At 43.4% G+C, this 16583-nt stretch overlaps 1 non-coding gene across 1 annotated transcript; it reads left to right on the forward strand.

Annotated features, from left to right (window-relative positions):
* The first annotated feature begins 15699 nt into the window (after positions 1-15699).
* Positions 15700-15771, forward strand: TRNAV-AAC (transfer RNA valine (anticodon AAC)). Its single transcript has one exon. It is a non-coding gene; the product is annotated as a tRNA-Val (tRNA).
* The last annotated feature ends 812 nt before the right edge of the window (positions 15772-16583 follow it).

Raw genomic sequence — 16583 nt, forward strand, 5'->3', positions numbered from 1 at the left:
TCCTTCACTCAGGGTTTTTTTGTTTTGTCCTTGTTGTTAGGAATGTGGAATAATTTACTTAATAACCAGGGTTTTAACCAAAGCAGAATCACATTTCGTATACTGTCCTCTGTAGTGGTGCTTAATGAAAGCTGATGTTAAAACATTTTAAGAGCACTTCGGGGAAGACGATTCTATAGCTCAGGCTCCTGGGGGCCAGGTATGAAGACTTCTGGTGCTTTAACCTGAACAATAGGTAGGATTGAACTTATAAGTGAAGGCCTCTAGGCCCTCCTTAAACATCACATCTCATAGCAAGGCTTCCGAAAAGAGCAGAGTAGGTGGTTCTGGGTTATATTGTCTGCTAATGGCCTGCAGTGGTGGTACCTCTGTTGCTGATTAAGGAAAACACTCATCTTTTGGGAAACTAAGTGATCCTGTGGTGGCTCGTTGTCATGTGGATGCAAAAATACATCCTCTTGGTTAAGTTTTAAAATGTACTCTGTGCTACTTTTTCTCTTTCTCTTTTCCCTCTTTCCTTCTTTCCGTCCTTCCTTCCTTCTCTCCTTCCTTCCTTCCTTCTCTCCTTCCTTCCTTCCTTCCTTTTCCCCTCCTTTCCTTCAAACCTAAGAATGCGTGTGCTCTTCAAAAGTTTTTTTCCCCCAAGCTGTTTCCACCTGAGCATAACCGAACAATCAGATCTGGTGCCAAGTCTAATACTCTATAGGAAATGGGTTGTGGAAATTCTACGGTGGTGGTGTGGCAGTTGGTAATGAGGCCATATAAAAAGGGATTGCGAAAAGAATGCATCATGACGGAGTGGATACGTGGAATATTCAGGGAGGAGCTGACACTCTGGTCTGGTTGAAGGGATCCTTCTGGCGAAGCATCCAAGTCTTCTGCCAGGTGAGAATCGCTCGGTGCCGAGAGCACACGGTGACCTACTTCACATGGTTCGTTGTAGAACTTTGTGACCTTGCCGGTGGGAATGAGCTCTTCCCGTCTGGATGAACAAGAGTTTCAAGTATCAGAGAAGCTGGGCGATATTGTTTTGGCAAAGATATCCATTAGCTGGGACCTGGGGAATATTCTAATCTCAAATGGCTCTGGAAGTCCAATGTTACATGTAAAAACAAAGGAAAATTCTTTATTATCATGTGAATTGCAGGTTAAATACTTCAATTTAATTAATTCATTGTCTTAGTCCTTTGGGGGTGGTGTAACAGGATACCACAGACTGCATGGCTTACCGACAGCAGAAATTTACTTCTCACGGTTCCGGAGGCTGAAAGTCCAAGATCAAGGTGCCAGCAGATTTGGTGTCTGCTGAGGGGTGGTTTCCTGGTTCACAGGCAACCACCTTCTTGCTGTGTCCTCCCATGGCAGAAGGGGCCAGGGAGCCTTCTGGGGTCTCTTTTGTAAGGGTGCTAATGAGGGCTCCGCCCTCACGACCTAGGCACCTCCCAAAGGCCCAACCTCCTAACACCATCATATTGGAGGTTAGGTTTCAGATATGTGATTTTGGGGGGCACACAAACGTTCAAACTGTAGCAGTAATCAGGGAACACTTGGAGGTGGATTGTAAAAAGAGTAGACATTTCACTCCAGTTGGAAACTGTGACGTATGTTCAATAAGACTCAACAAATAACATTTTGTGGATGTGCCACGTGGCGGACGCTATGCTAGGCATTGGAGATACACAGACGAATAAGACGAAGTCCTCCACCTTGAGGAGCTAACAGCTTAGAAGGAGACAACACAAAGGAAGTTCAGGGTGATGTGTAGTAAATGTTAGGAGAGAGGCATTCATAAAGTGCTGTGGGAGTACTGACACTCAACCCAGCCTGAAGGTTTAGGGGCAGCTTCTGGAAGGAGTTGACCCCTGAGCTAATTCTGAGGTTAAAGAAAACTTAGAAGGGAGATGTGGCAGCCCCAGCAGGAGTGCACAGGTCTGCAGCAGCGATGCTGAGCCACAAGGGGTCCCATCCCACCCAGGGGTGGAATGTGCGGCTGTGAGCGGTCATGTACAACTGGTAAACCCTGCCATAGACTTTGCCCTTTGGCTTTGCTGGTGAAGAATCATGAAAGGTTCTCATCAGATGTGACATTTTTATATGTGGAAATATGGGCTGGATGCTGAGGACACTGGAAAAATGTTGGCTGGAGCCTACTTTTATGACCCCCTGTCCCCTTTTCTCTGCTGGGATCACCAACTAATAGGAAATGTGTGGTTCACTGTTGGAGCCTGGAGGGAAGCCCCAAACACGTCCGGAATTTTGGGTGTGAGGCTACACATGGGTGTGGGCCAGTGCATGGTTGCACTGGGGCATCACTGTTTGCAGTTCTGAAGGAAAACCCAAGGTCCTCGGAGAAAGCCAGACTTTCTGGCGAAACCTAAGCCACAGCCCACCGATCCAAAGGCGTGGACTATCAGTTCCATTGATCCTGGTCTCCTTTAAGGGGAACTTCCTTGCTGGGTTGAACGGCTCTCTTTCCGCACATTTGGGAGAGGACTGTTCCACCTGTATTTCCTGGGAGGTTGGGTGCCTCCTCAGGTGCTTCAGTCAAGAAGTTCCAGCTTGCCAGGCCATTTGGCTCTGACCGCCAGAAGAAGCAGTAGCTGGCTCCCCACTCCCCGCAAGAGCCCAACGTCCTGACTTGCATTAAGTGGTGCAAGTAGGCAAAGCAAGCCCCTAAATCATATAATGGACTCAGGAGATTGAAGGCAAATCAAACCGAAACCAGAATAAGGAGTTCTGATACAGACTTCAGGAAGAAATAAGAGATTTTTAAAAATTATACAAATCTTACTATATTATTGGACCACATTATTCATATACATTTTACAAATATATAATCTCAGTTATAATTTTTATTGAACTCTCACTACATTATTGTTTATCTTCTTAAAGGTTGTACACTGTAAGAAAGGTTGTGTAGGTCCTTTTTTTTTGTTGGCAACATCATCTCCTGTAACATTTCTGTGGATAGAAATCAGTTCATCTAGGTCACTGTACTATGAGACAGGAAGGAGGGGGGCAGGGCACAGCCATTAAAAGAGTGACATAGCAGTTAGCACCAAGATGGCAGAAAAGTCAACTCCCAGTAGACCTGGAGGTCCAAGATGGCGAGAGATTCGACCTCCAGTGGACCTTGAGCTTCGTTTTACGCTCACTGTAATGTACTAGCATGGTGAATGACACACCCCGAAGTGCCATGATAGTTCTGAAGCTAAGCATAGAAGGTCAAAGAGAGGGCAGTGGCCCAATTTCTGGGAATCCCTGCCCCTTCCCCAAAGTGGTTGGAATAATCCTCTCACTTGTTAGCATATAAAAACCAGTAACAGCTCTTGGTTGCACTCTTTCTCTGTCTTGCCTTCCAGCCTGCACTCTGCATATGGAGGGTGTAGCTACCTCTACTCTAACCCCCCCAGCTCTCCACCTCTTGGCCCTTCTCTTGCCTTCTGCAATGGCCTGCATTCTGTCTATGACGTGTAGACCTCTCTAAATAAATCTACTTTTACTCAACTGTGACTTGCACTTGAATTCATTCCTGCACAAAACCAAGGGCCCTCACTTGGCAGGGTGCATCCCAGGGACTCAGCTGAGACCTGGGACACGGCCATCCTCTCACTACACCCCCTGCCCCCACCCTCCATTTTCTCATATCACTTACTTGTCATTTGCATGTTATTGTCTACATTTGTTGAACTTCAGTTTCATCATAGTTTAAGTTTTGTATTGTAATGTCTAGAAAACCAATGAAATGGAGAACAGGAGAACATTTCATGTCAAAATCTATTGGGAACAGAGAAAGCAACGTGTAAGAGAATATTTCTAGATTAAAATGTATTGCAGTATTTCCCTAGTTTACAAAGGAAGATACGGCTTAGAAGTGGTTCAATGAAGCATAAAAATAGAGGTGAAAACAATCATGTAAACACTACAACTCAACTTAGAACGTGACTCTGTGTGCTGGAACAAACAAAACTGCACAGTTTGTCAAAAGAGGAGTGCAAAGAAGAAACGAGGTAATAAGTTAGAAATTGGATTTTGTTGGGCAGGTCATCTATTTCCCCTTGGCCCCTAATACGTTGTCTGAAACTTTGTCAAGTAGTGATGCAGAGCCATCAAAGTTCTTGCAAATGAAGCACAGAAACTTCTTTAGCAAACCTCCAGCTGATTAATTTTATTGTTAAAGGCAGAAGAGCACTCCAAACTGGAGGCCTCATTCAGAGTTGCCATCCTCATGGCAAAAGGTATTATTTATGTTATTGAAGGGAAGCTTATAAAACCAGCCAAATAGGATGACAAATATGCTGGGAGACAAAGCTTAACAAGTTTTTGAAAAATTCATTTACAAATGATGCTGTTAAAAAGTGGTGCCGTTGGACCTCGCAGGCAATATGAATGAGCAATGACCACCACATGCGGTTGGACGCAACTACTGATGTATAGAGTATAAAATAGCTCTTGGGATATGTGGGACACATGCATGAGAGAGAAGTGCTGAGAGACTTTTTGTCTTGTTTGTCACTTTAAAAGCACATGCGGCAGAAGAGCGTTTTCCCTTAGTTGCTAATTAGTTCTCAAGTGATGACGTAGACTAGCAGGTAAGTGTGGAGACCTTCTCTGCGTATACCTAGCTGTGTGTCAAGCAAAGAGGGGCATTGATGGCTCTGCAAAGAAAGAAAGGTTTCTCTGTAATGTCGAGCCACACGCTGAGAACAATTGTTGGCCAACAGTACGCATCCTGCCTTCAGCGTGCTTTTTGTGTTCTGTGTGATGGTGCTTTGACCTCTGGGGTCTTGCTGACACTGGAGGGACTGCCCCTCCCAGGGTAGCTAATTCCTAGAGAAGGTAAAGGAAAGTCACCTGAATTACCTTTCATAGGCAGATCAATCAATCGAGAGCCCGTACCGCCCCCCATCCTCCTTATCAGGCTGTCACACTCCGGCTACTATCCATCTGCACTAATCACTCCAGGACCAGATAGCAGACAACTAGGGACAGCCCTTATGCCCCAGGGCCTGCCAAAATTATCTGTTTAGCCAATCCTCAACTGGTTTACCCTTAATCACCTACTCCTCCCCATGGAAACCTCAATAAAGACCCTTGCTCAGGCTTCTCCCCTCATCCCTCTGGTTTGTGACCAACCCTGGTGCTTCCTCGTGTGCCCCTCTGCCATGGCATGGCGCGCCCTCACTTCTTTTCTGTGTAGCAGTCTGTCTTTTCAGTGGCAGTTTTCTCTAGATCTGTTGGCCTCACCACATCTGAATAATAATAAAGCCTGCATTTTCAAACACACATCTTGATCTTGATTTAAGGTTAATAGAAATAGTGAAAATTGTGAATCCATCCAAATTATACACACTGGCGGCGTATCTTTTTAATGTGCTGTGTCAAGAAATGGACATCTGGTACATGACTTTTTCCGTGCTGAAATACCTAAGCTGTCAGAGAGAGAGCAGCTCTCAGGAGTTTCTGAAGCCAGGAAGGAAATAAAAACATTTCTTTATGACCCTGGTAATGTCATAAACTCCATTTCTAGGACTTCAAGTGTTTTTGTTCAACTGTATATTTCAGCAATATGATTATTATTGTCTTCAGAGCCTGAGCCTATGGCCTCAGGGCTGAAGGATCATGAATTTTAATACTGAGCCTAAGATACCAGAATTTCTTTGTGGTGCAAACAGCTCACTTGCAGAAAGTTTGTCTTTTCTCCAGCACTTGCTGATTTTCTTCTCAGGGCGAAAGAAATCAATGACGTATTATTGGGCATATTTCACAATTACCTCTAAGGGCTGCAGTGGAGCATGAAAAGCTACTTTCCACAGAGTAGATTAGGAATCCATTCAGTACCGATTTCCAAGCTGAGAGTCATCCCTCCAGCTTTTAAGTGTGATGTACTTATTGACTGCATCTGATGGAGAGCTGAAAGAAGTCTTCAGTGAGTCATCTCTCCGTGATTTCCGTGTCCCTGTTCAACCTGAATATCTAGCATTATCTGACAGAGCCAAACTCTCGCTGCCACACTCAATAACTTATAATTGGGACTTAGAATTTGATAATTAGGTAGGAAAAAATAGAAAGGAGAAGCCAATTAGATGTGGAATCTGGTGACATAAACTACGTCATCAAGCCAAAAAGAGAAAGATTTCAAACTCTCATCCCTTTCAATTGATATGAAATAAACAGTATGAATTTTTAAAGGTTTTAATTTTTATTATTAAAATTACAATGTCTATCTTTAGAAATGACCTAAAATTTGGTCCATTAAGTGGTCTGTGGATGCCTCAAGTCAGAGAAATCCTGGTTCAGTATAACAACTTTTCTTAAAGAGTTGCCCTTCCTTTCTGCATTAGGTCAGGCACATCTCCTTAGCTGTGTATCAGCACAGCCACAGTCACTGAGGATTTAGCAGGGAACAAACCTTTCTGCTCTCATGAAAAATTCTGGTTGGGGGAGGTGGAAAGGAAGAAAATAAACCAATAAACTATGTATGGGGTGTTAGGTTGGTGATACGTGCTCGGGAGAAAAACAAAGCAGGTTAGAGTAACCAGGTAAGGGGTTTGCTATTTCTAATGGGGTGATCAAAGGAGGATTTCTTGATAAGGTAACATCTGAGCAGAGACCTGAAGGAGATACTTAGGGGAGTATCTGGAGGAAGGAGTCCCACTGTCAAATTAAGGCGAGTCAGATTATTTTGATAAATTCTGTTTCTGGAAATAACTCAACAGGTTGGGTTAATTTTTTTACAAAATAAACTTTAAATTTTGGAATAGTTTTAGGCTGACAGAAAAATCGCCAAGCTAGTGCTGGTTTACCCCTCACCCAATTTTCTTTATCGTTAATATCTTGCATAACAAAGGTACATTTGTCAAAAGTAGGAAACCAACACTGGCACATTATTATCAGATAAACTCTAGACATTATTCAGATCTCACTAGTTTTAAAACTAGTTTCTGTTCCAAGATCCAATCCTGAATACCACAGTGCGTTTAGCTGTTATGTCTCCTAGTTTCTTCTGATCTTGCCTTCTGATCAGGCTGCTATAACTGGATACCACAGACTGGGAGGCTTGTAAACAACAGAATATGTTTCTCATAATTCTGGAGGATGGGTAGTTGAAGATCAAGGCACCAGCAGATTTGGTGTCTGGTTTGGACTCGTTTCCTGGTCATAGATGGCTGTCTCTTTGCTGTGTTCTTACGTGGTGGAAGGGGCAAAGGAGCTCTGTGGAATCTCTTTTATAAGGCACTAATCACATTCATGGGGGCTCCACCCTCATGACTTAATCACCTCCCAAAGGCCCCACATTATAAAATCATCACCTTGAGGGGTTAGGATCTCAACATATGAATTCTGGGAGGACATAGACATTCATTCTCTAGCAGATCTGTTACAGTGTTTGTTTTTCAACATTTTGACAGTTTTGCAGAGTTCTGGTGAGGTATTTTGCAGAGTGCCTCTGCATCAGACTTTGTGCTGATGGTTTTCTTATGATGAGGTGGGCTGTTGGTCCTGGGGAGGAGTACTGAAGAGGTGAAGCATTCTTCTTGTCACGTCATATCACAGGGTACAGGATATCAACATGAATTATCCCCAGTGATGTTAATTTTGATCAAGGTCATGTTTGCCAGCTTTCTTCAGTCTCAGGTTACCTTTCCCCTCCCTCTTTCCACACTCTGGTATTTGGACTCAAGTCATAAATCTGGTCCACACTTGGGATGGTGAAGGTTCTGAGTGGTGGATTAAACTCCACCTTCTGGAGCAGGCATCAGCTACATAAATTATTTGGAATCCTTCTGCAACAAAGATTTGCTGCTTCTTCCCCATTTATTTATTTATAAAATGATTTACCCTGAATTATAATCCAGAGCTGTTCTTTATCTCATTGCTCAAATGATTCCAGCTTTGATCACTGACATGCCTTCTTCTCCCATTTTTTGTTTTTTGGAACAATTTCTAACTTTCTGGCACTACAAGGTACTCCCGACTCATCTTGTATTTTCCTTTCCTCAGCCCTGGGTAGGGAAAGTGTATTTAGAAAACAAGATTTGAGGGCTGGGTGTTCTTGTTACTACTTGGGTGCTACTGCCATTGGGTGTGTTTTGCAGACAGAACTAGGAAATATATGTATATATACAAGTCCATGTGTGCACATGTATCTGTAATTGCTTTGTATCTTTTCAACTGTAACATACACCTGTATCTGCAAAAAGGTGAATGTCTCTAATCTAGAATCACATGGTCCATCCTAGTCTTTCTTTCTTATCTGTAACTTCTGTCTTGACCAATGAGAAACCTGGATCCCAGTTGCTTGATCCAGTCTTGCCTATACTGCTTTCCCCTGAGGGCGCCGGGCTCCCCTGCCTTTATGGCTGCTGAGCGACTATCTAGTTTGTGGGCTCTTCATTGCCATGGCCTCATGGGGTCCCCCGTCAAGTGTTCTCTTCCTCAGTAGGAAGATGGTTATGTACTGCAGAGGGCATGTGGCTTTGCTCCACAACCTTGGGGCTCCTGCTAAGATTCTCCCCTGGGCTTGCCATGGTCCCCACAGGGCATCCAAATCTGGCACAGGCACATGGATCAGCACCGGATGCACTGGCCAGGGAGCTGGCCAAGTGGCATGGCTGCGTCCATGAAGTGTGGGCTGCTGTTCCTCTGAGACCTGGGGCTCTAGTACTGGGGCAAATAGCAGGAGGAATTCGGGACTCTATATTGCGTTAGCTTGTTCGCACGTAGATTTCACCAAAGTCCTACAAGAGAGGGAGGAATTTAGAGTAAAGAAAATAGAACTTTTCAAAGAGAGATTTTTTTTCCTGTAGCCTGATTCCTGCAGTCACTGAGGTCTCTTGCAACTTGCAGCCTTGAGGGGTTAGGAAAGCTGACTTCTCTAGATCAAGCAGACTGATGTCAGCAGGAGCTGTACTCACAGTGGCCAGCACTAAAGGTTATTTCTCCCCAAATCCGCTTCCCCTTTCCTCTTTAGTGACACATTGCAGCACACATTGCTTTCTGGAATAAAGGACTACATGTCTCAGCCCCTTGGTAGGTGTGAACCTGGGATTTTGGTGCTGTCAGTGAGCTATGAGACTTTCTGGAAAGACTACTTTAAAAGGAGGTAACTGAGTTTTAAAGGTTCCTTTTGGTCCCTTCTTCCTCCTCCTTCTTCAGTCTGCACTTCAGATGTGATGGTTGGCACTCCAGTACTCACCTTGGACCATGAGGTGACCTTGGGTTAAAGGTCAAATGTGTACTACTTGACTTTTTGTGACTGTGTACTACTCAGCCGTAAAAAAGAATGAACTTTTGCCATTTGCAACGACATGGATGGACCTGGAGGGCATTACGCTAAGTGAATAAGTCAGACAGAGAAAGACAAATACTATATGTTATCACTTACGTGTGGAATCTGAAAAATACACCAGACTAGTGAATATAACAAAAAGGAAACAGACTCACAGACACAGAGAAAAACTAGCGGTTACCAGTGGGGAGGGAAGCGGGGAGGGCAAGACAAGGACAGGGGATGAAGACGTACGAACTATGGTGAATAAAATAAGGACATAGTGTACAACACGGGGAATACGGCCGATATTTTATAACCATGAATGGAGCATGACCTCTAAAAACTGTGACTCACTATGTTGTACACCTGTAACTTGTATCACATTGTACATCAACTATATCTCAATTAAAAATGTTAAAAATTAAAAAAAAAAGTCAAGTGTACTAGAGCAGAATGATAAAGACTCGGCACCCCAGTGATCACAGAGGAACCAGCACCCCACACCTCTGAACTGGTCTTGTGTGGGAAAGAGGGAAACTCTGTTGAAGCCACTGGGAGTTCTTGGTTTCAGTTATTAGCAGCTGGGCCCAGTTCTTCATTAATACAAGGCCCCCTGTTTGAATAACCATTAGTCAGAGACTGCGCCAGGGCAGTGCTTCTTAAATTTCAGCATCACCTGGAGGGCTGGTTAAAACCTCAATTGCTGGGTCCCACACCCAGAATTTTAGATTCAGTAGGTCTGGGGCAGGGCCTGAGAATGTGCCTTCCTTCCTTTCTTTCTTTCTTCCTTCCTTTCTTTCTTGCTTTCTTGCTTTCTCTCTTTCTCTTTTTAACCTGTTTTGGTTGGGGGGTGGAATTAGGTTTATTTATTTACTTTTTGGAGGAGGGACTGGGGACTGAACCCAGGGCCTCATGCATGCTAAGCACGCGCTCCACCACTTAAGCTACACCCTCCCCACTGAGAATGTGCATTTCTGTGTTCCCTGGTGATGCTGCTGCTGCTGGTCTGAAGACCATGATTTGAGGAGCCCTGGACGAGGGGGATGGGTACAACAGAAAGAGGTATTATGTATAAGGCACGCATTTTCAGGCTTCCGGTTTCTGTTTAAACAAGATCTTTGATTGTGGTTACTTACATGTGAAATTGGTCCGAAGCAAATACATTGGGAGCCTCCAGGTTTTTTTTTTAAAATGATTTTATTGAGATATAATTTAATCTGTGTAAAGGGTATAATTCAATGGCTTTCAGTATAACCTATCAAACTAAAAAAATTATTGTAGGAAAATACACATAACATAAAACTGGCTGTTTTAACCATTGTTGAGTGTGTAGTTCAGTGGCATTAAATACATTCACACTGTCATGTAACAATCACCACCATCCAGCTCCAGAAATCTGCATCTTCCCCAGCCAGTAAACAAGAACTCCCTCTTCCCTTTCCTCCCAGCCTCTGGCAGCCCCCATTCTACTTTCTGTCTATGCATTTGACTCCTCTAGGTGCCTCACATAAGTGGAATCATACAGTATTTGCCCTTCTGTGACTGGCTGATTTCACTCAGCAGAAAGTCCTTAAACTTCATCCATGTTGTAGCACGTGTCAGAATTTCCTTCCTTTTTAAGGCTGCATCCTGTTCCCTTGTATAGACAGACCACATTCTGTTTACTCATTCATTTGGACAGTTGGATAATTTCTATCTTTTCAGAACTGTAAATAATGCTGCTATAAACAGTGGCCTATCACATTTTTAATTTAAATAGCTGAGACATTCATATGGCTCAAATACAAAAGAATGGATACACAGTGAAAAGTCTTTCCCCACCCACGCTCATGGCCACCCAGTTCCCTTCCCCAGTGGCGGCCTCTGTTATCTGTTTGTTGTGTGTCCTTCCAGAGATGTGTGACTTCCCTTTCTTTCTGACACAGATGACACTTACTATTCCATGCACACTATTCTGCACCTGTTTGTAAAATTTGACAATGTTTCTGGGAGATCTAAATTAAGAACTTTTTCATTCTTTTTTTACATAGCTGTATAGGATGTCATTGTATGCGTGTACCATACTTTATTTAACTGTCCTTTACTGATTGTCATTTAGATGGTTTCCAATCCTGTGCTTTAACACACAGCTGCAAAGAATAATCTTGCAGAAATGTCATTTTATTTGTGTGAAATGTAGTGTGATAAATTCCTAGAAGTGAAATTAGTCAGAAGACCTTGCATGACTAATGTGTATGTATACAGCCAAATGTATAGGGAGATATCTATGTGTATCTCAACGTTACTCCAATGTATATATGAGTAATGTATGTAGTCCAATTGCCCTCCATGGAGAAGCTCTAGCCTGTGCTCCTGTCAGCATATAGATGAAAGTGTCTGCCTGCATGGGCTTGCCAATGCAGAGTGTGATCAAAGTCGTTGATCTTTCCCTATCTGTTGAGTGAAAAGTAGTTTCTCATATCCACAGAGAGCCTTGTACAGACTGTACCTGGTAGTCTCACTCACAATAGTAAGAACCATTGTATCCATTTTTAAAAGTCTGTGAAAGACATACACCTCCTGGAAGGCTGTCTTCTTCAGTGCCCGCCTCAGAGGGGGCTTTGAGGACGATGGACATGGAAGTTTTTCTCAGAGGCCAAGACAAGCTGTCACAGAGGCCAACGGACAAAGAGGACCATTCCAAAAGCAGGACCAGGGGTTGCTGGGTTGGCTGACCAAGGAGCTCACTCTTCTGCCCACCGCAGTGTCCTCTACTCAGTGGAATGCTGTGTGTGTTAGGACTCGTGCCTGCCTTGTGTTTGCCATTCTTCCCTTTTCTGGAAAATGTCAATTCCCTTTTCCTATTGCTTCCTTATCCCTATTTATTGGGTGAATTCAACTGGGTGAATAATGTGTTTTGTAGCTTCCCCTCAAGAAGGCATTTTTGGGTCTGAGATTTGGGACTTTGAGCTCAGTTGAGATATTGGCTGGTCTCATGGGTAGACTATGGTGGACATTGTTGAATCTTTGATAAACACCATTTACCCCACTTTCCTTTGGTCTTTTCTTGCTTGCTTGCAGAAGTTGGATTTTGTCATGGGGTGGGAGTCGGGGGCTGTGGGAGGGATTGCCCAAGTAATGAGTTGTGATATACTCATTGTTTGAGGCCCTCAGAGCAATGTATTGCTCTTCTGATTAAAAAGAACAGATGACCAGTACAGTTCCTTCCCTCTCTTCTCACCTTGATGTGGACAAGATGCTTGGTGCTGCGACAGGCACCTTGTGACAATGAGGTGATGAATGAGGATGGTAGGGCAGAGCACCAGGAAGAAGCCCAGACCTTTGGCCTCACTGGGTTTCCATACCAACCCTGTAATTATTATTTCCAGAGTTCTTTTAATATGATATAATTACAGCCTTTCTTGTTTAAACTATTAACATCAATATTCTATGACTTAGCATTGAAAGCTTTCCTAATGGACACACAGGGACTGCTGAAGTTATGTGTGTTAATGCTAGTGGGATTTTTTTATTGTCTTAAGCTCAGACCATTTCAGATAACCAATCCCAGTTTCCTCCTGGTTTCCCTGATGGTCCATTGCCCAAACCACCCCCTTTCTGTGTCAACTGTCAAAAAACTGTGCATGGTATGAGAGTCTATCCTACTTGCAAACTAATAAGCTAGCTCACCCACATTTCATAGATGCTGTCAGAAGACGTGAGACTCCTTCCTGGGTAATGCAATCACCAGAACATTTTATATCAACATCTACACCAGTTCTGTGAGCCTCAGTTCCCACAGGGTGATGCCAAGAGGCCCAGGTGATACCAACACACACAGTGGGGTGAATTTCAAGATAGGAGCCCAGAGTTTAAGTCAGCTGTACCTTTTATACAATTTGGATGTGAGCCTGCCTGACTTTTGCCTTAGAAGGAGACATTGTCTTCATTAGACTGGACAGTAACAAATCTGCCCTCCCCTCTGCTCCTGAGGAAGACCTTATCTCTGTTTCCCAAGGCTGTCCACTACACAAACATTCTTAAAAAGATAGTGTGGAATCAAGACAATCAGAGCATCTGCTCTAAGACACGCAGAGATATGAGAGACCCATGGAAATTTGCTTCCCAGCATCAGTCTGCATTCATGGTTACAAGTTGACTCTGGCTGGTTTAAGCAGAAGAAACTTGCTACAATGATGTCAGAGACAACCATTTTCGAGGACTAGATATATGACAACAGCTAGTAGACTTAGAAATGCTCATATGGTCCTACCCAGCAATTCTACTCCTAGAACTATACCCTCCAGAAACCCTTACACACACATACCAGGAGACACGTACAGAAGAGTCTGTAGCAATATTATTTATATTAGCATAATATCAGAAGAACTTAAATGTCTGCCCATAAGGGAATGCAGAAATTGTGGCATGTTCATTCAGTAGAATTCTGTAACATCACAGCAGTAAAAATGAATGAACTAACAGGCACATAATTCATCCTGGAAGAATTCCATTATCATAATGTTGAGTGAAGAAAAGCCAGCTGCAGAAGGACACATATCGCATGACATCATTTACTTGAAATTTAAGAATAAGCAAGATGATTACCATCTAGTGCTCAGAGTTACATGCATATGGAGGAAAGATGTAAGAATGATGACGCCGATTCAGAGCAGTGCGGTTGCCTCACTGGGAAGATGCAAATGGGATTTAACTGACTGGTCAAAGTTTTACTTTTAAGGTTTATTATCCTGATACCCTCTATCCCTTACATTTTGCTCATTAAATTAAAATGTTAGAAGAAATTATATCGGCTAGCGGACTAGAATGGTAGAGGCCCATAGATGTGGGCTTTGAGGCCGCTGGGCCAGGATCAAGGGTTGAATCTCAGAATCTCCCGCTACAGAGCTGGCCTGGGGAGGACACCACTGCTGTCCTGTGAGTAATGGGCCACCTGTTGCAGCACCGAGACATCGGTTCTGGTCTTGGGCTGCCGTCATGAGCACCGCACCGCTCCTGCTCTAGGACCTCCATCTTGTTCCACTTCCAGACAGAATCATCTGTGGTCCTTGCTTCTGTGCCTCATTTGCTCCTGTTCCAAAGTCTGGGGCGAGTGTGCCTGATTGGCAGAGCTGGGGCTGTGTTCTAGCTGCAAGGGTGGATTGGAAGGTGACCAGGTGACATTTTTAGCCTCTGTCATGGGCGATGGGCTCTGCCTCGCTAAAATTCATAAGATTGGGAATTCCCCAAATGTTGGACAGAGGTTGAGATTCCGGGTGACCCCAAAGTGACAATGTCCATGACACACCTTCAGTGTAAAAGGTCGGGTAGAGCTAGTAGAGAAGAAACAGAAGAAGTGAAAACATGGACGTGGTGTTTTTCTAGAATGTAGGAAGAAAAGTAGTAGGAGGCCAAATTTAATAGGCTAAACTTGACCTGGTTAGAAGAATACTGAAATCTCAACTTCTGTTTGTGTGTATTTTCTAATTTGTCATTATTATTATTTTTTTATTCAGCCCAAATGACCTCCCTTACTAGACCATCAGCGCCTGAAAGTTAAGAACCATTCCTCACCTTGGAGAGACGCCATGTTTGCCATGGAAAGTCCACTGGTTTGCAGGTCAGCTGGAACTGAGCTTGCATCCTGGGTCTTCTGCTGATTAGCTAAATGATAGTGGTTATGTCAGGCGGTCTTTCTGAGGCTTGGTATCTTCGTGAGTAAATAGAGATTGCACCCACTTTTCTGGGTGGTCAATATTATATCCAACATAAATAAGCTTAGAAAGTAGATGTTCAGTAACGATTTCCTTCCTTCCCTTCCCTTTAGACCATTTCTGTTCCTCCTCAGGTCCTGCACTGGGCTTGGAAAGCACTCGGTGGTGTTTGCTGAATGAATGACCTGGGCTTCGTCCATCCGTAGATGTGCTCCTGCCCCTTCCTCTTGTAGCCACCATATCCGGGCTTGCTCTGTTGCAATTTTAGAGGCTTGGTGGGACTCCTTTCTTCACGGACAGCCTCTAGGAGATTTTTACATGCCAATAGGACTTCACTGATGCTACGTTTCTTTTTTTACTGAACAGTTCATTTGACAAATGGAATTCCAGATACTTGCCGGGCTACAGGGACCAATGACTTGGGTCTTCCCATTACGGACTTTGCAGTTGCAGTAGGAGGGAAGGGCTTATAAGTCGGTCTCACGTAATGGTGAGTTCTGTGGTAGAGGTAAGCACAGACATGCCATCTTATTCCATTGTTATGCCATGTAATTCCTAGAGTTTTCCCCCCAAATGAGTTTTCAGATAATGATTACTTGGTTCAATTGTTTTATCAGAATATTCTTAGAAAAATGACGTCTCTACCTACACAGGCTTTCCCAACATTCCCAAACCACAACTTTGCTTTTATTTACCTAGTCTCACTGATCTTCTGGAGTAGGAATTGAGCGAGGGGGTATGGCTCAGTGGTAGAGCACGTGCTTAACATGCACAAGGTCCTGGGTTCAATCCCCAGTACCTCCATTAAAAAAAAAAAGGCAAGAAAAAAGGTTTATGGAATAGGAATTAGTCAGGTCCTATTTCAAATTTCCTGCTTCCCATAGTTTCGAAAAGCTCTATTCCCAGAATTTTATCTCGACTTCTTCCTACTGAGAAGGATCATGACTATAACCATTTCCACTGAGAACTAATTATGAGGATGGCAGTGAAATTACAATATCAACAGTCTCATTAATCCAATCACTCAGGATAAACCCCAATGGAAATTAGTAAAGTCTGTAACGTAGCAGGGGATTGGCCCACCGGAAGCACAGGAGGGATCCCTGAGCCCATCTGGTTCCAAATTCTGGCACTCAGTCCTGAAGACGAGGGTGTAAAGAAGGGAAACATTGGAATTTCAGCCAGGCTTTTGGCTGTTGAAAAGAGGTGAGACCATGGAATACTAATAACAGTTTGAATGAATGAATTAGAGCTAATATATGGACAAGGCTCAAAATGATTGTGGAAAGAAAAAAGCAAGTTGGGGAACAATAGAAAAGATTTTGAAATCTACAGAACAATGCATCAGGATATTTGTGTGTATATACCCAGGTAATAAAACTATCAAATATACACGGAAATGACAAGTTCTGAGTTTGGGAGAGTGGTTATCTCTGGAGAGGGAGGAAAGGACAATGGGGTCTAGGTAGGGAATCAAGTATTGTAATACTTTAATTAAAAACAACAAAGATCCTGTAGAGCAACTAAGCTTCAATAAAAAAATCAATCTAACAACAACAACAACAAAGATCTGAAGCAAAAGGAGGGGAAATGAGTGAGAACAGAAACTCCCCAAG

Source organism: Vicugna pacos, chromosome 31 (assembly GCF_048564905.1).
Source record: "Vicugna pacos chromosome 31, VicPac4, whole genome shotgun sequence".
NCBI lineage: Eukaryota > Metazoa > Chordata > Mammalia > Artiodactyla > Camelidae > Vicugna > Vicugna pacos.